We start from the raw sequence: 19,517 nt of genomic DNA on the forward strand, positions 1-19,517 counted from the left end.
CTCCTTGGAAGAAAAGTTATGATCGACCTAGATAGCATATTCAAAAGCAGAGACATTACTTTGCCAACTAAGGTCCATCTAGTCAAGGCTATGGTTTTTCCAGTAGTCATGTATGGATGTGAGAGTTGGACTATGAAGAAGGCTGAGTGCCGAAGAATTGATGCTTTTGAACTGCGGTGTTGGAGAAGACTCTTGAGAGTCCCTTGGACTGCAAGGAGATCCAACCAGTCCATTCTCAAGGTCAGCCCTGGGTTTTCTTTGGAAGGAATGATGCTAAAGCTGAAATTCCAGTCCTTTGGCCACCTCATGCGAAGAGCTGACTCATTGGAAAAGACTCTGATGCTGGGAGGGATTGGGGGCAGGAAAAGAAGGGGATGACCGAGGATGAGATGGCTGGATGGCATCACTGACTCGACGGACATGAGTCTGAGTGAACTCCGGGAGTTGATAATGGACAGGGAGGCCTGGTGTGCTGCGATCCATGGGGTTGCAAACACTCGGACACGACTGAGCGACTGAACTGAACTGATAGATTGTCGTCATGCACCGTCCACAATTGTCACTAGCCACATGGGGCTTTTTAAAATTTAAATTAATGAAAATTAAATGAAATGAGAAAAATGCATCCTTTTGTAAAAGTAGCTACATTTTGAGTTCTTGAATAGCCCCATCTGGGTGGCTGGTAGCTACTCTATGGCACACTGCAGAGTATTACCTACTCATCTTTCAGACAGTTCCACTGAGCAGTGGTTCTCTATTCTTCACCACTTTAGAGTCGAGTTGAAGAAGCAGATTTCCAGAAAGTTTTTGTTTGTATAATAAATACCTCCGGTGTGCTTTCTCTTTCAGCCCTCTTGTCCCCACACTACACTGTCATGTAAGTTTATTTTTTTTAATATAAGAACAAAAGTAAACAATTATAGGAAGAACTGCAGGAAATTTATTTCTTGTTTATAACATGCCAAAGTGAGGGGAAATGATACTTTTTTTTTTTTTCAGGATCTTATTGTGAACTGTAGGTTTGTTGGCAAAGATAGAACTCATGTGCCCCAAATCATGTTTCTTATGAAAATGCTTTAAAACCTTGAGAGACCAAAAAAACACAGAAAGTCCTATGAAGTTTTGATTAGTAATGTCTTTTTCCTAAATGTGAATATCTATGAGTTTCTAATGTTTAAGTGATGGTCATTAAATAAGGACTGTTTTTCAAATGACTATTTTGTGAAAATATAAAGTAATCCATTCAATTATGCTTAAATAATGAAATTTAAAATTGAAATGACCAATATATTTTGTGAAAATTAAAATAATTTCCAAAACATTTTAAACCTTAATTCTCATGGTATTTGAAAGTTGTCATTTCTTCACTGATTCTTTCATGTAATTAATCATACGTAGATTGTACACCTAAATCTACATTTTTTTTCATTTGGATCTAAACTTCATCGAAAACAATTGAAACACATATAAACAGGGGTCCCCAACTTCCAAGATCTAATGCCTAGTGATCTGAGGTGAGCTCATGTAATAATAACAGAAATAAAGTGCACAATAAAGGTAATGGGCTTAAATCATCCTGAAACCATCTCCCACCCCTCCCCGCACTGGCCCACAGAAAAATTGTCTTCTGCAAAACCAGTTTCTGGTGCCAAAAAGCTTGGGGGCCACTGCACTTAAGGACATTTTGATTGAGACCCAAAAGACTTTTCTCTATACTTACTGAATGTTGACACGTGGAATCACTTTTCATATAGTAGTTACAGCTGACTTTAAATAATACCTCACTGAGTCTTTGCATTAATACTTGCACTTCTGTGTTCTAAGTCATATTCGTTTATTAAGAAGGATTCAAAGTGCTTTAGTTATTACTTTCCTCACTGTATTCTCCTGGTGTAGGAAAACAACTATCTAAATTCTGATTCACAGGAGGGAAAAATCAAGCACAAGCCTGTGATTATCTGAGAGCTTTTTCAGTATGCTAAAACCTATAGCAACTTGGTTGTCAGGTAACCTAGATCTGATGGCTCACAAATGATCACAGACTATGTGTGAGCGTGCTAAGTCGCTTCAGTTGTGTCTGACTCTTTGAACTATAGCCCACCAGGCTCCTCTGTCCATAGGATTCTCCAGGCAAGAATACTGGAATGAGTTGCCACGCCCTTTTCTAGGGCATCTTCCCGGCCCAGGGATTGAACCTAAGTCTCCTGTTTCCCCTGCATTGGCAGGCAGGTTCTTTACCACTAGCACCACCTGGGAAGTCCCCACGAACTATGTAAGCCTCTTAATTTCCACTCTCGTAAAATCAGTGTTATAGTTAAAGGGCCCTGACAGATATAACACTTATGACTGTGTTCAGTGTATAAGTGAGTGCGTTTATCATTTAGGATGTACACCAGAGTGAATTATCTCTGCTAGATTCTGTGACTGTGACATAGATTTGGTGTGGGGTTAAGTCATGACGTGATTATAACATTTAAAGATACAGAAATTTTCACTGTAACCATCCTAGCCCATCCTGTTCCACCATTAGGGATATCTCATGAAAGAAGTTAGACAAACATGATTTGAAACCATTACCCTTCAGTTCAAAAGTTTCAGTGGTTTTTGTTTTTGTTTTTTTCGCAGGAACCCGGTTCCCCAACTAGGGATCAAACTGTGTCTTCCTACAGTGGAAGCTCAAAGCCCCAACCACTGGATCACCAGGGAATTCCCAGTTTCAAATTTTTTCGTAGATTTCCCACATTGTCTCTGTCTCATCCAAGTTTTTTTTTTTTTTCGTTTTAGTTTCTTTTAGCTTTCTTTTCTATTTTCCTAAACTGATTTTAGCAAGTCTCGACAGTTGTCTTATATTTGAGGCATACCATGGAAAATGGATCAAGAAGGCAAAGCCTTGTACATTGGTAGGTATGAGCTGGCCACCCAAGATGGCTGTTCTCTTCCTCTCTGCCAGTCCTGTCTTCCACCAGTACCCACTTAGCCTACACCCTACTCACCTGACTGACCTTCCTACATACTTGCCTCAGCCCTAGCTAATGACTGTTCTGACCTTTAGATCAGAACATCTCACCTGATAGCCTATTTAAGGGGTGGTGAGGGGCGGTGGGCCTCCTCTGGCTTCACTGGTAACCAAGGAGCCAATGAGATATCACTTCTGCCTATAACTGGTACCCTCCCCCTCCCGGGGGGACCGAAGCCTGCTGCTGGGTACTGCCCACAGGCCTCTGCCACGCACTGTGAGCTGTCCCTCCAGGACCTTGCTTCAGGCGTGTAAGTTTGACCTCTCTGTCGCCGATTCCAGGCTCTTTCTTTGGTCTCAAAGCTGGGCAGGGACTGGGCTTGCAGGCCTGTGGGATGCAGCCCAACAATTGATTGCACAGCCAAGAGACCAAGGAAGCTCCTGTGAGCGTGGAGACGTTCAGGAAAGGGAAGTTGTGGGGGCCCTGCACTAACACCTGGGGCCTGAAGGTTGGGGGCGGGGAGGGAACCTGAGAGTGACCACCTACTGATGTGGGCCCGATGATTGCTGTCCTTGATGAAAGGAGACCACCCAGAGAGTACAGAGGACTCAGACACCCTCAGGCTGTTGCAGAGATGTGGCCGCCATTACAGTGGGAAAAAGTGGCCACAGGTGTGGGCTGGCTGCTGCTTTTTATATTAGGACCTCCGGTGCTGCGCTCACAGCCCAGGTGAGGCTTGAATGCTGATCGTGTTCCTCAGAAAGTAAGGTGTGGGAATGGGAGGGAATGATATGTATTATTGTCTATTACTGTTAGTTGTTAAACTGAATTGGTGATTTAGAAATGGAAGAAAGAAAATCCCTGAAAAATGATGAAGATGGGAATCTTTACATTCTAAAACTGGTTTCTGTATATGCCATGAGAGGAAATGAGCTTTCTGAAAGGAATTGATATTTCTCTTCTTGTGTTTTTGAGATGTAAATCATCTGCTTGGGATCTCAGGGACTTCATCAGAGAAAGGAAAAGAGACTTATTTATTTATGGATTACAGTTTTACAATGTTGTGTTAGTTTCTGGTATATAGTGTATGTATATTATATATTCTTTCTTATATTATTTTTCTTTTATAATTTACTATAAGATATTGAATATAATTTTCTGTGGTATACCATCAGTTCAGTTCAGTCGCTCAGTCATGTCCGACTCCTGCGACCCCATGGATCGCGCAGCATACCAGGCCACCCTGTCCATCAACAACTACTGGAGTTTACCCAAACTCATGTGCATTGAGGTGGGGATGCCATCCAACCATCTCATCCTCCATTGTCCCTTTCTCCTCCTGCCCTGAATCTTTCCCAGCATCAGGGTCTTTTCAAATGAATCAGCTCTTCGAATCAGGTGGCCAAAGTATTGGAGTTTCAGCTTCAGCATCAGTCCTTCCAATGATCACCCAGGACTTATCCCCTTTAGGATGAACTGGTTGGATCTCCTTACAGTCCAAGGGACTCTCCAGAGTCTTCTCCAACACCACAGTTCAAAAGCATCAATTCTTCGATGCTCAGCTTTCTTTATAGTCCAACTCTCACACCCATACATGACTACTGGAAAAACCATAGCCTTGACTAGATGGACCTTTGGTGGCAAAGTAATGTCTCTGCTTTTGAATACGCTGTCTAGGTTGGTCATAACTTTCCTTCCAAGGAGTAAAGCGTCTTTTAATTTCATGGCTACAATCACCATCTGCAGTGATTTTGGAGCCCCCCAAAATAAAGTCAGGCACTGTTTTTCCATCTATTTGCCATGAAGTGATGGGACTGGATGCCATGATATTAATGTTCTTAATGTTGAGCTTTAAGCCAGAATCTTGCTATTTATCCATGTTCTATATAATAGTGTGTATGTGTGAATTTCAAGATCTTAATGTATTCCTCTCCTCAACTTTCCCCTTTGATAGCCATAAATTTGTTTTCAAAGTCTGTATTTGTTTTACAAATTAAGTATATTTTTTATCATTTTTAAAGTTTCTCCATATAAGCAGTATCGTATGATATTTGTCTTTCTCTGGCTTCAGTTCAGTTCAGTCACTCAGTCGTGTCCGACTCTTTGCGACCCCATGAATCACAGCACGCCAGGCCTCCCTGTCCATCACCATCTCCCCGAGTTCACTCAAACTCACGTCCATTGAGTTGGTGATGCCATCCAGCCATCTCATCCTCTGTCATCCCCTTCTCCTCCTGCCCCCAATCCCTCCTAGCATCAGAGTCTTTTCCAATGAGTCACCTCTTCGCATGAGGTGGCCAAAGTACTGGAGTTTCAGCTTTAGCATCATTCCCTCCAAAGAAATCCCAGGGCTGATCTCCTTCAGAATGGACTGGTTGGATCTCCTTGCAGTCCAAGGGACTCTCAAGAGGCTTCTCCAACACCACAGTTCAAAGCATCAATTCTTCGGCGCTCAGCCTTCTTCACAGTCCAACTCGCACATCCATACATGACCACTGGAAAAACCATAACCTTGACTAGACAGACCTTTGTTGGCAAAGTAATGTCTTTGCTTTTGAATATGCTCTCTAGGTTGGTCATAAGTTTTCTTCCAAGGAGTAAGTGTCTTTTAATTTCATGGCTGCAAGGCTTACTTAGTATGATAATCTCAGGTTCCATCTATGTTGTGGCAAATGGTGTCATTTCATTCTGTTTTTATGACTAATATTTCATTGAATATATGTCCCACATCTTCTTTATCCATTTGTTTGTCAGTGGATATTTAGGTTGCTTCCATGTCTTGGCTACTGTCAATAGTGCTGCTATAAACACTGAGGTGCATATATCTTTTCAAATTAGAGTTTTCTTGGCATGTGTGCCTGGGAGTGATATTGTTGAATCATATGACATCTGTACTTTTAGTTTATTAAAGAACTTCCATACTATTTTCCCAGAGAAGGCAATGGTACCCCACTCCAGTACTCTTGCCTAGAAAATCCCATGGATGGAAGAGCCTGGTAGGCTGCAGTCCATGGGGCTGCGAAGAGTCAGACATGACTGAGCGACTTTTTCATGCATCGGAGAAGGAAATGGCAACCCACTCCGGTATTCTTGCCTGGAGAATCCCAAGGGCAGGGGAGCCTGGTGGGCTGCCATCTGTGGGGTCGCACAGAGTCAGACACGACTGAGGTGACTTAGTAGCAGCAGCAGCGTACTGTTTTCCACGGTAACTGCATCAATTTACATTCCCACCAACCTGGTAGGAGGGTTTGCTTTTCTTCACACCTTCTCTAGTATTAATTATTTGTAGATTTTTTAATGATGGCCATAATAGATGATTTTTAAACTTTAGCAAGAAACTCTAGCAGGAAATCTGGGAGATGTGTTGACTGCATGTATACCTTACAATATACCTTATAAATAGAATGTTTCTCTGCTTCCAAGTAGCATGGCCAAGATCATTAGGCATAGAAGCAGCAAGTGACTTTGAGTAGTCATTAGGGGCGAAAGAACTTTTAATACAATTCACAGTTATTAATGGTATTAATAACTGACTGGGATAACATTTTAAAATAGGGGTATAATTGCTTTACAATATTGTATTTAAGTTTCTACTGTACAACAGCGTGAACCAGCTATAAGTATACATAGATTCCCTCCCTCTTGTGGGTTAACATTGTTGAAGCCTTATGACTTCAGGCAGTACTCACTTTGATTTTGGAGGGGTGTTTTTCATTTCTTTCTTACTCATTCACTCATTCATGTCTTTTACTAAATATTGAGGCAAAAGGCAGGAATGAGCTATTAAAGAAACTGGAATAGCACCATGAAAAGAAGAAGATGGAGAAGAATGAGTTGGTTTTTCAGTTCAGTTCAGTCACTCAGTCATGTCCGACTCTTTGCAACCCCACGGACTGCAGCACTCCAGGCCTCCCTGTCCATCACCAGCTCCTGGAGCCTACCCAAACTCATGTCCATTGAGTCGGTAATGCCATCCAACCAGCTCATCCTCTCTCATCCCCTTCTCCTCCTGCCCTCAATCTTTCCCAGCATCAGGGTCTTTTCAAATGAGTCAGCTCTTTGCATCAGGTGGCCAAATATTGGAGTTTCAGCTTCAACATCATGATATCCTTCCAATGAACACTCAGGACCAATTTCCTTTAGGATGGACTGGTTGGATCTCCCTGCCATCCAAGAGACTCTCCAGAGTCTTCTCCAACACCACAGTTCAAAAGCATCAATTCTTTGGTGCTCAGCTTTATAGTCCAACTCTCACATCCGTACATGACTACTGGAAAAACCATAGCCTTGACTAGACGGACCTTTGTTCGCAAAGTAATGTCTCTGCTTTTGAATATGCTATCTAGGTTGGTCATAATTTTCCTTCCAAGGAGTAAGCATCTTTTAATTTCATGGCTGCAGTCACCATCTGCAGTGATTTTGGAGCCCCCAAAAATAAATTCAGCCACTGTTTCCCCATCTATTTGCCATGAAGTGATGGGACCAGATGCCTTGATCTTCGTTTTCTGGATCTTGAGCTTTAAGCCAACTTTTTTGGTTTTCTCTTTCACTTTCATCAAGAAGTTCTTTAGTTCTTCACTTTCTGCCATAGGGGTGGTGTCGTATGCATATCTGAGGTTATTGATATTTCTCTCAACAATCTTGATTTAGCTTGTGCTTTTTCCAGCCCAGCGTTTCTCATGATGTACTCTGCACAGAAGTTAAATCAGCAGGGTGACAATATACAGCCTTGATGTACTCCTTTTCCTATTTGGAACCAGTCTGTTGTTCCATGTCCAGTTCTAACTGTTGCTTCCTGACCTGCATACAGATTTCTCAAGAGGCAGGTCAGGTGGTCTAGTATTCCCATCTCTTTCAGAATTTTCCATAGTTTCTTGTGATCCACAAAGTCAAAGGCTTTGGCATAGTCAGTAAAGCAGAAATAGATGTTTTCCTGGAATTCTTGCTTTTTCCATGATTCAGCTGATGTTGGCAATTTGATCTCTGGTTCCTCTGCCTTTTCTAAAACCAGCTTGAACATGTGGAAGTTCACAGTTCACATATTGCTGAAGCCTGGCTTGGAGAATTTTGAGCATTACTTTACTAGCATGTGAGATGAGTGCAATTGTGCAGTAGTTTGAGCATTCTTTGGCATTGCCTTTCTTTGGGATTGGAATGAAACCTGACCTTTTCCAGTCCTGTGGCCACTGCTGAGGTTTCCAAATTTGCTGGCATATCAAGTGCAGCACTTTCACAGCATCATCTTTTAGGATTTGAAATAGCTCAACTGGAATTCCATCACCTTTACTAGCTTTGTTTGTGGTGATGCTTATTAAGGCCCACTTGACTTCGCTTTCCAGGATGTCTGGCTCTAGGTGAGTGATCACACCATTGTGATTATCTGAGTTGGTTTTGGGGACCCACAAATACCCAGTTTTGCTGAATGATGAAAAACTTGTTGTATAGAAATAGCAATCATGATGGTTAACTTTATGTATCAACTTGACTAGGCCAATGTGCTTAAATATTTGGTCAAAAATTACTCTGGATGAAAGTTACATTTAAATCAGTTGATTCTGGGGGAAGCAGATTGCCTTCCATCAGGTGAGTAACTGTCATCCAGTCAGTTGAAGGCCTCAACTAAACCAAGGGCTAATCTCCCCTGGCAAGAGGGAATTCTGCAGCAAACAGTCTTTGAACTTCATCTGCAGCTTCTACCCTGTCCTGAGTCTGCAGCCTAATAGCCTTTCAGACTTAACTGTACAATCAGCTCATCACTTGGTGTTCAGCCTTTCAGTCCACTATGCAGATAGTTGGACTTGCTGGATTCCACAATTGCATGGGCTATTTCCTTAAAATAAATGTCTTTCTATATATACACAGCCTATAGGGTCAGTTTCTCTGGACAGCTGTGATTAATACAGTAATGAAAGAAAGGTAACAGAGGAAATTAGCAATAAGTGACTATTAGCAATTTTTAAGTGGAAGAATGATAAGATCGGAGTCATATTTCAGGAAAATGAATCGTGGTGAGATGTAAATTGCATGGAGGGATAAAGCACAGTAGAGAAACACATGGAGGGGGGATGTAATAGAGGTTAATAAGTATTTGAGAACATGAGTGGCACTGTAATAAAGAGATGGGATAGATAACGAGAAAACATAGGTGGTGACACTTCAAATTCTGGAAACAGACTGATCACGATTTGAAACCCCAGCTTTTTCCTTTCCTATTTGTTTGAACTTAAATAAGTTCCAGAAAAGCTTTCTTTATCTGTAAAATAGAAGTAATTGCATCTATTTCCTAGAGCTACTGGAAGATTCGAATAAAGGCATAAATACTCCTGTAATGTGTAACACAGTTTCTGTGTATCTTGGATAGTAACCACTGAATGAATGCTAGTTTCTGATACCCATCTCCCACATACACAGGATAGCTAGCACATATATGGAGAGTTAGCTACATGAGAGCTAGCATATTTATGTGCATGTACACATATGCTGGCTCTACATATATATGCTAGCTATCATACATATATACGTGGGTGCATATATATATAATGTGTATAAAGTACATGGCACAAAAACAGCACTTCAGATAAGTTAAAGAGAGGAAAGGGGTTCAAGCTTCTGTGACATGAAAATAAACGGTACTGTTAACAGGAATAGCGAAATCAAAAGCCATAGCTCTTTTGAGGTAAGAGATAAGGAAGGATAATAGACTCATTTATTTTGGAACATGCTAGAATTCATTTACTAAACGAGAGCTGGGGAAAATCTAAGTGGTTAGAAGTGAAAGTTTAATAATATGTAATACAGCTGTTGGAGAAAAGTGATATCTTAATTCCAAAATAACTAGAATGAAACTGAAGATTTTAATTTGTTCACTATGTATATTTCTATTAAGATAATATTAAGAAAGTTTTAATGAAATGGGAAAATGCTATATTATAGTTATTTCTTTTGATATACATATTAATTAAAATATAGTCCATTCCATGGTATAAAATTATAATTCATTAATTCTGTTTACATTCCCGTAATCTTACAGATGAACCTCTGCTTTTTAAAAGTGGGTACAGGTGTCAGATGCCAAGTACTATGGTTTATTAGCATTGATATTTGAAAATGAGAAATCATGGCCAGACGTACATACATATGACTAATATTGATCACCTACGATGTGGCCGGTTCTGTGCTGTAGTTACTTCTTAATCAGAATATCCCTATTGATTTGAAATTTATTCTCTAATCTATGGATGATGCTCTCTTTCCTTTGAGAACACAAAGCTAATAAGAATACAGTTTGATCTGAACCCAAATTTGTGTGATTTTACAGCACTTAGATGTGTGGACTGGTTACCAGAAAGCATTTTTTTTTTCAAACCCAGTGGTTATCAAAATTAAACCTTTTTATTGGTCAGAAAAGCTTCAAACGCTTTCTGTGGCAAAAGGTTTTCTATCCCTTTTGGATTCTGCTCAATCACAGAGGAAGTTGTAATAAAAGTTCTCATGGTAAGACACTTATTTCTCTTCAGCTACTGTCTCCTCCCACCTTCTATAAAAAGTTTATGTACCACACAGACTATAAAGAACACAGCTGAGGGCAGACTCAGGATAGGGCTGAGGTAATCTGCTCTGCAGACACTCTTCCTCCACACATTTGGAGAAAAGCACAATAAGACTTTTGAGACATCTGTTTTTGAGGTTAACGAAAACCAAAAACATCAACAGGACTCAAATAGCTTTAAAATCTTTAACACACTCTGCCATGTTGGAAACTACCAGTCAAAATACATTCTCTCAAAGCAACCTATTCCTCTTTCATTTTTTATTTGTAAAATTATTCTATTATCCATTAGCCTAGCACCAAATCTATTTACTGTATCTGGGGATAGTTTTTAAAGTAACATCGTAAATTGACGTATTCTGTGTATTTATTGCTCCTTCCCATTTTCAAGCTCTGACAAAGCCCAGGGCCAAGACCTTTGAAGACAGTCTAGAATCCTGCAACCGAAGGGAACATGTCAGGAAATAGGCTTCCTGAGGAGGCGAAGCTGCCAGCTGCTCTGTAGTTAGGCCACAGACTGGCTAATGGGCAGCAGGCAAGTGACCGCTTCTAAAAAGGTGACTGGAACTAGAACCTACTTTGTTCTTACTCCATGAGCATTCATAGGTCAATCCATTTTTTTCTTACAGGTGGAATGATAGAGATTTCACCTAAATCCTTAAACCCATTTCATACCATGCTGCTGCTGCTAAGTCACTTCAGTCGTGTCTGACTCTGTGCGAACCCATAGGCGGCAGCCCACCAGGCTCCTCTGTCCCTGGGATTCTCCAGGCAAGAAGACTGAATTGGGTTGCCATTTCCTTCTCCAGTGCATGCATGCATGCTAAGTTGCTTTAGTCATGTCCGACTCTGTGTGACCCTATGGACAGTAGCTCACCAGGCTCCTCTGTCCACAGGATTCTCTAGGCAAGAATACTGGAGTGGGTTGCCATTTCCTTCTCAGTTCATACCATAAAAATACCAAAATAAATATTGAAAAATAACAGCACAAGCACAAACTTTTGAAATCCTCATTAAGTAAGTAAAACCAAGGAGAATATAAAAACCACTTTGTTAATGTCCCCTGTGGTTAACCACCTTATATGAGTAGAAAGGGCAAACCATCTTGCAAGGCAAATCTAGTAAGTTGGAAATATTCTATTCTTTTAGAATCAGTAAACCTTCTTTTGGGAACCACTTGTCTTTGCACCAGGATCAAAATTAGATTCACCTTAAATGTATTATTTATTAAACTATGAAAACCTTTGAATTAGTAAAGCTAAAGGCAGGACTGCCCCTAATATTTGTGGGGCCTGAGGCTTGCACTAGGCATGTCTGAGAATTTTAAGGTTATATATCGGACTATGGGGCTTCCCTGGTGGCTCAGTGGTAAAGGATCCACCTGCCAGTGTAGGAGATACAGGGGACAAGGATTTCATCCCTGGGTCGGGAAGATCCCCCGGAGAAGGAAGTGGCAACCCACTCCAGTATTCTTGCCTGGGAAGTCCCATGGACAGAGAAGCCTGGCGGGCTACACAGTCCATGCATTCACAAAGATCCGGATGTGACTGAGTGACTGAGAACATACACCCATATCAGGCTACAGTCATGATCCCGCCAGGTTCCCACTAAGGCCCTTGGAACCTGCTTTTGCTCTTGCCCTGCAGCTGAGGTGCAAGAGGTGTTGATCTCCCAGGTTGCATCAATCCCTGTAAACCCCAATAGCCACCTGGATCTGTTGACACAGGGCAAGGCAGAGGCTGGTCCAGCACCCAGGATGCCAGGGAAGTCACTGGAATTACCCAAGCCTAAAGCAGTTCTGACCTGGTAAAGTTCCCCCAGTGCCAGGATGGCAAGATCTCCTCCCACTCTCTTACTTTTCTAGCTCAGAATTTCCTGGCAGTTCTAAGCACTTCCCAAAGCTATATTACCCCAGGACAGGGAGGGATGGTGTTTAGTTGTTTGGAGCATCCAGTCTGACTCAACACCAGCTTGCAGTGATTTGAGTCAACCGGCTTAAATAGAAGCAGCTCCATTCCCTGACTCCCAGGGAAGAAACGTGATTTTTCTCCACTCGCGTGACTCACTCTCAACACACACATCCTGTGGAGGAGAGAGGAGGAGGTGGGAGGGGGGGAGTTGGTATCCCAGACATTCCTCCCAAATAATTTTATTGGTCCAATTAGTTATTGAACTTTGGAAAACCTTCCTTAAAAGGCCAGAAAGAAAAAAATAATTGTATTTTGGTATTTGAGAAATGTGTTGATTCCCCTATAGCATGAGACCTAGCCCTGGAGCCTTTGAAGGCAGGACTTGCTCAGAAGAGATATATCTTCTTCACGCACTTTAATGTCCTCTTCATTGCTTTTCTCCAGTGTCTAGTAGTTCAACCACATCTGCCAGAAAAACTAATTGCCTTATAGTCATTGTGTGGCAGTTATAGTGTTACTTACGATAACAGTGTTTGGTAGCAAGACTTTCAGATCTTTAAAGGTATAGTATCTCATATCTCATCACATTCTTACGGTTAGATTGCATTTCAGTAGGACCAAAACTTGCCACTGAGAATGCTTCTTCCAGCAGAGATGCACCCTTCTGCACCCCATGTGGTTCTTGGGGCATGATCACTCCAGGGGCCTTACCCAGGATCTGGTTTCTGGGTCCTGGGGACATGATTTAGGATTGGACAATCTGAGTGTCTCCTGCCCTGGCAACATGACTGCTGGCAAACAGGGCTAATCAGAGTCCAGAAGTGCTGACAGATGTTGGGAAGAGTATGTTCTTTTTCTCAGGAATCCAGAGCATGTTGGATTAGGGCTGTCTGTAGTCATCTTGCTGCCTCATGAAAAAAGCCTCTGAAATTGAAGTCAAACAGAAGCAAGGAGAGATGAGAGAGATAGTCCTCAGGATGGTGTTTAGATCCCTGAACCCACTTGTGCCCCTTGGAAAAGCCAATACATTTTTTGATTCAGTTTATTTTGAACTACTTTGAGTTGGTGTTGTGTCACTTGTAACACAAAGCCAACTGAATAACAGAATTTCTGAAGGCAACAATTGATTCTGATCCCAGGCAAATCTGCCCAGATGTTCTACAAACACATCATCTAAAAAACTAAACCTATCTGTTTATCTCCCTCTTGACAAATCTGCCTTTCCTACTGTATTCCAAAACCTCTGACCCAAAAATATCACTCCCTTTGAAGTTCCATCTCCGTAAGTGCTGCCACACTTTGTCCTGAATATTCGTGAATCCATCTTCTCTTCTGTCGCTGTTTATTCCATAATTTTTATTTTTATTTTTATTTTTTTGCTGATCTGTTGGAATAACCTTTTTCTAACTGGTTTTCTGTACCTCGTTTTGCCCACTTGCAAACTGTATTTGATCTTGTTGCCAGAGTGAGATTTGTGACGAGTACTTTTAATGATGTGAACCCCTGTGTTCCATCCCACCCCCGCAACTCTCTCTCTCTCTCAATTGCTCATCACTGCCTAAAGGTAAAGCTCAAATACCTTAACACTGGTTAGCTAGCTCCTTTATAATCTGGCTGAAGCCTGAACATTTCTAAGCTGGCCTCCTGCAACTGCCTCACAAATAATCTGTGGTTCATCCATAATAAATTACTCTAGTTCCTTGGGCACAGTCATTTGTTTGCACATGCTGTTTCTCCTTTATCTGAGAAGGCCTTTATATTTGTTCTAGGCAGAAAATTAATATGTGCTTTTCTAGACTCAATCAAACCTTGCTTCCTTCTAGTAAATGTAATCTTTCAAGGATCTGTATGGAATGGAAAGTCCAAATCAGTCTACTACTTAAGCTCAGGATTTTATTTGTATCCATTGTTCTTAAATTCACTTAGAGAATCTGTGAGGTATGATCATAGAGGAATGGGAAATAGTAGAATGGATCTTAGAACTTTGCTGTGAAGAGGCCATGGTTATTACCTGCTGTTCCAGAAGCCAAGGCAAATGTAAATTTTTAGTTCTTTTGATTCTGGACTATCTGGTTGGCTCAGTGTATCCATGGGTCACACACTTATAGTTCACCCAAAATGCACACTAGTGTGTGCTGAAAGCACAGGGGTATTCCATGTTTATGACCTTTTAATTTCCATATAGCTTTTCTCCCAGAGCCCAGTTTGTATTTCTGTCTCTGTACCTCTGAATTGGAGATTTTCCTATGTTTGCATCAGTGTTTTACATTGGACATTTCCTCAAGGTCTCTGACTTGGATTCCCACTCTCCCTACTTCAGGTTACTTTGTAAAGCATATACATATGTCTATGTTGTAGCTAGCCCATTATAGCTTTTCTCCCAGAGCCCAGTTTGTATTTCTGTCTCTGCACCTCTGAATTAGAGATTTTCCTATGTTTGCATCAGTGTTTTACATTGGACATTTCCTCAAGGTCTCTGACTTGGATTCCCACTCTCCCTACTTCAGGTTACTTTGTAAAGCATATATATATGTCTATATTGTAGCTAGCCCATTGGAACCCACAATTTACACATATGCCCCACTCTTGGGTATATGGGCTCTTCTTAATACTGACCAGAATTTCCTTTTAAGTCTGGTTAGCAGGAAATATGAATGTTGGCTTAGTCATGGGCACGATTTAAAGACCCAGTAGTAATCACGAAATCCAGCTAGATTTCTTTTGCAGTTACTTAGCACTCTTTCCTTTGTCTTGTTTTTTGGTCTCCAAGTGGAAGGAAACAAAAGTTCCTGTTTATTTCTCTAAAGTGCCTGTGACACTGATTTGTTCATTTCCAACCCAAAGGTAGTCGAAGCCAGCAATAGTGTGACTCATCCATTTGAAATATTTTTTTCAGTCCATCTCAGCAGACTGACTTGTTCCGGCTCCAAGGCAACAATGCCTGGGCAAAGTGGTTTATCATTAACTCCCAGATTACATGATGCCAAATGCTGGATTTTTAGAGTCATGGGTGTTCTGCAAAACCCTCAATGCCTAGGCGAGACATGCTGGATAGATTCTGTGCATTCTGGGAAATACATCAAGGTAATAATTACTTCCACATTTCCCCTCTTAAATACACATTTTTACTCAGGGCCACAGTTTGCCCTTACATACACCCAATGCATTTCAGATTTCTGTGTAATTTAAAGAAAAAGCATTGCTGAGGTGAGCCAAATTTATATACGAGTTCTTTGTATAAGTTATTTCAGAGCTACAAAGGCTGCGGACCCATGCTTATATACAGTTTGTTTCCTTGTTATGGCTTTCTGCCATCAATTGGAATACCTTTCTTACAGTGCTTTAGCTCCCAATATGAAAAAAGGTTACTTATTTTTTATTAATTTTTTAAAGAAAGACTCCTTATGTATGTTACTAAGAGGACTGGTTTACATTTTCGATACCCTTGATCTGGATATGGTAGGAGAGGTGATATGTTGGAACGGAAAATTGTGAATTGCACGTCCAGTGGAAAGAATGGGATCGTTTTCTTTGGGGGCGAAGGAGAACATATATAATTTTTTATCCTGTGGAAACTGAAGGCAAAATGTATTGAAACATATCTTTATGAATTATAAGTAGAACTAGCTTCTGTTGCACTCATTTATTCCTTGTAGGATGTATATGGTCGTTTAGTTTCATATCATTTTGAAATCTTTCTTAGAGTTAACATTCAGACTATTACTCTCTGTTCAGTGTTGATAATGTCAATTACATTATTCATCTCCACAGATGTTTGTTTCATTACTGTTTGGAAATGGCTTTAACATTGCTTTGGTCATAGGTCTTTCATATAGAAATAGTTTTCTCAGTTGTAAGTGTGCCTTCTAATTATATTTGATTAAAGAACATTTGGGGCTTTATTTGGGGGTTCTCTTTGTATATTGTTTTTACATTTTCCTAAAACCACTGACAGTTTATAGATATCTTAGGAAGTCGCTAGATTTTTCTGTGTTTCTTACTGTTGTCCATGCTTTCTATTAAAATACTTATTTAAAATAGCACAACATTTTGTCTGTGGTTTTGGGAACATTAAACTTAAGTGCATTCTGTGACTCAAATGTGTGTCTGTTCAGAGACATTCAAAACAAAAAGCAATAGAAAGCTCAAGTGCAATGTTGTTACGTTTTTATTGAAAAGAATTTTTAAAAAGCCAGATATTGTGGTGCCAGATACATTACTTTAATGGTTAACTCCTTGACAGTCTGTCAAAAGGTAGAACTTGTATCTGGGAGAGCTTTATGGGAAAAACATGTCATAGCTTTGATTTTACTACTTCTGACTATAGAAAATTGTTTTAACTGATTAACCATGTAAATGGTCATGTGTGTGTTGAGTATCATCCATAGAGCTTTTGTGGAGAAATTATACTGGAGGTATCATTTTTAGGGTATCATTAGATTATTTGAATTTGCTTAAAATTAAAAATAACTTGAATATCTTCACATGACTTAAATTCCAGCCTAGACTTAATTGGCCTATTCTCCAAATGCAAAGTCCAGAATTGAATAGAGTGTCATGATTTATTTATTAAAAAATCTTGTACCTAGGGAATGAGGAGTAAGCGAAGGTAGAGTTACCAAATTCTGAGTACTTATTCATTTGGGTTGATGCATCCAATTATTTCGAGCTCTGTAGCTCTTCTTTGGAAAAAAGGAGTCAAGTGGTTTCAAGCATTGGCTTTGGAATCACATCAAAAGTGTTCAAATACTAGGTTTTCTATTTGGAAGTGTTCAAATACCAGATTTTATATTTGATAGTCACGTGCATTTGCGAAAATTGTATATCCTCTCTGAGCCTTAATATGTCCTGGAAAATGAGTAAATTTTAACCTGTATCATAGGACGATTGGAAGGATCAAATGAGATTAACGCAAGCAAATTATGTATCTTAGACTCCTGACGCATCGTAAGATTTGTTAAATCATTCCCTAAGTGTTAGAGGTGAGGCGGAAGTTAGGGAGTGGCCACTGTACTGATGAATGGCATACTAATACCATTTGCTGATATTCTGATGACAGCGTGAAAGTGATCAAATTTAATATAGATCCATCCTGATCTCGCTCTCTCTCTTAGTAATTCACTTGCCAGATCTAATAAACTCAGAAGTGAAGCTGACATTCTGGACGACCCAAAGACAGTGGCAAGCTAGGGAATGGTGACTGTCTAATGGCCCAGTAACTTCCTACACTGTTGATACTGGAGATGTTCATGACTGGGCAGATGAGCACTTGGCTTCCGGTGGCCCCAGTGGGACCATATCTGTCTGTTGCTCTTGATCACAATGCCTGGGAAAACGGAAATGTGAAAAATATGTGTAGTATGTGTGCAAATTCACAAAATTTGCAAGAAGATGCAAGTCTTGCCTATGTTTCCTACCAAAGGAAAATACAGTAGCTATAAACCATTGTTGTTGTTCAAGTTGTCAAGTTGTGTCTGACTCTTTTGTGATCCCATGAACTGTAGCCCACCAGGCTCCTCTGTCCGTGGGATTTCCCAGGCAAGATTACTAGAGTGGGTTGCCGTTTCCTCCTCCAGAGGATCTTCCCAACCCAGAGACTGAACCCAAGTCTCCTGCATTGGCAAGCGGGTTCTTTATTGTCTGAGCCACCAGAGAAGCCCTTCTCATGGTTTTAGAGAAATTGTTTTGGAAACATAATTAACTACAAATATATTTACTGAGTTGCTTCCTTCAGGAAAGAATGCATATCATCCAGAGGGCTAGTGTTAGTATAATATAAAAGTGACTGTCAGTGTCAGATAAGTACCCAGAATGTTTCCTTAAACAATTCACGCGATAACTTCTTCTGCCGGAAACCCTGGTTCAGTTCCTGGGTCGGGAAGTTCCCCTAGAGAAGGAAATGGCAACCTACTCCAGTATTCTTGCCTGGAAAATCCCATGGACAGAGGAGCCTGGTGGGCTACAGTCATGGGGTTGCTACTAGTCGGACACCACTGAGCACAACTAATAACTTATCTAAGTGGATGTGGAGTGAGGTTTGAGAGGGAACATAGTGTTACAGCCCTTTGTTCAAAACAAGTCTGTGCACACAATCTGAGCTGTAATTTCTTGTTTCTGTTTCAGTCTTTGTCCACTCACGTTTTAAATTATTTAGATACAGGGTACAAGTCTTGTCCTTTTGCGAAGAACAGTTCATACCAAATGACACTGATTTTTAAAACATTTTTATTCTTCTGCCAAAATGTTGCTACTGAGGAATTACCATCAACTCAGTTACGACCCTCCAGTGTGAATGGTGGTGCTGAGTCACCCACACTCTGAACCTGATCCCCTTTTGGATCACAGCAAACTTTTGCAAGATAGCTGGGTGGAATAATGGTTAGCTGCTGTGAAACCATACAGCTCAGACTGGGACTTGAACCCATAGGCTGGGGCTCAAACTTGGTTAAAACCCAGTTTGGGACTTGAACCCATATGGCCAGGACTTGAACTCAACCAAATCCCAAAGTTTTCCAACTGAGATCACAGACCTAGTTTCAAGACCTAATGAAGTTCTGGTTCTTGATGTCTCATCACAGGAAGAATTCAGTGAGAGACAAAGTGATAGGTAAGAAGTGGATTTAGTTAGAGAGAAACACACGCCACAGTCAGAGTATGGGTCATCTCAGAAGGCAAGAGCTGTCTTGGGAGAAACACACTTCATAGACAAGAGTGTGGGCTCAAAATGTGATTGGTTAGTTTTTATGGGCTGGGTAATTTCATACTCTAATGAGTGGGAGGATTCTTCCAACCATTTTGAGGAGGGGTGGAGGTTTCCAGGGATTGGGCCACAGCCCACCTTGTGGTCTTTGGTCAGCCTTGGAAACGTCTTGGCGCCTCTGGCTGTGTCATTTAGCTTGCTGATGTATTCCAATGATCATATACTGAGGATCAGGGTCTAGTTGAAGTTGACTTGTCTGCCGTCTGAGACCCATTTGATCCTAATTGGTTTATGTTGTATCCTCAGGCTATGTCATTCTTTCAAAGGTTGTGCCCTGTCCCCTCCTTCCTGTTTCAGCAGCATGAGTAAAATGCTACATTTTTTGTTTTTGAACATGTTTC

This window comes from Ovis canadensis, chromosome 4 (genome assembly GCF_042477335.2).
Source record: "Ovis canadensis isolate MfBH-ARS-UI-01 breed Bighorn chromosome 4, ARS-UI_OviCan_v2, whole genome shotgun sequence".
Taxonomy (NCBI): Eukaryota; Metazoa; Chordata; class Mammalia; order Artiodactyla; family Bovidae; genus Ovis; species Ovis canadensis.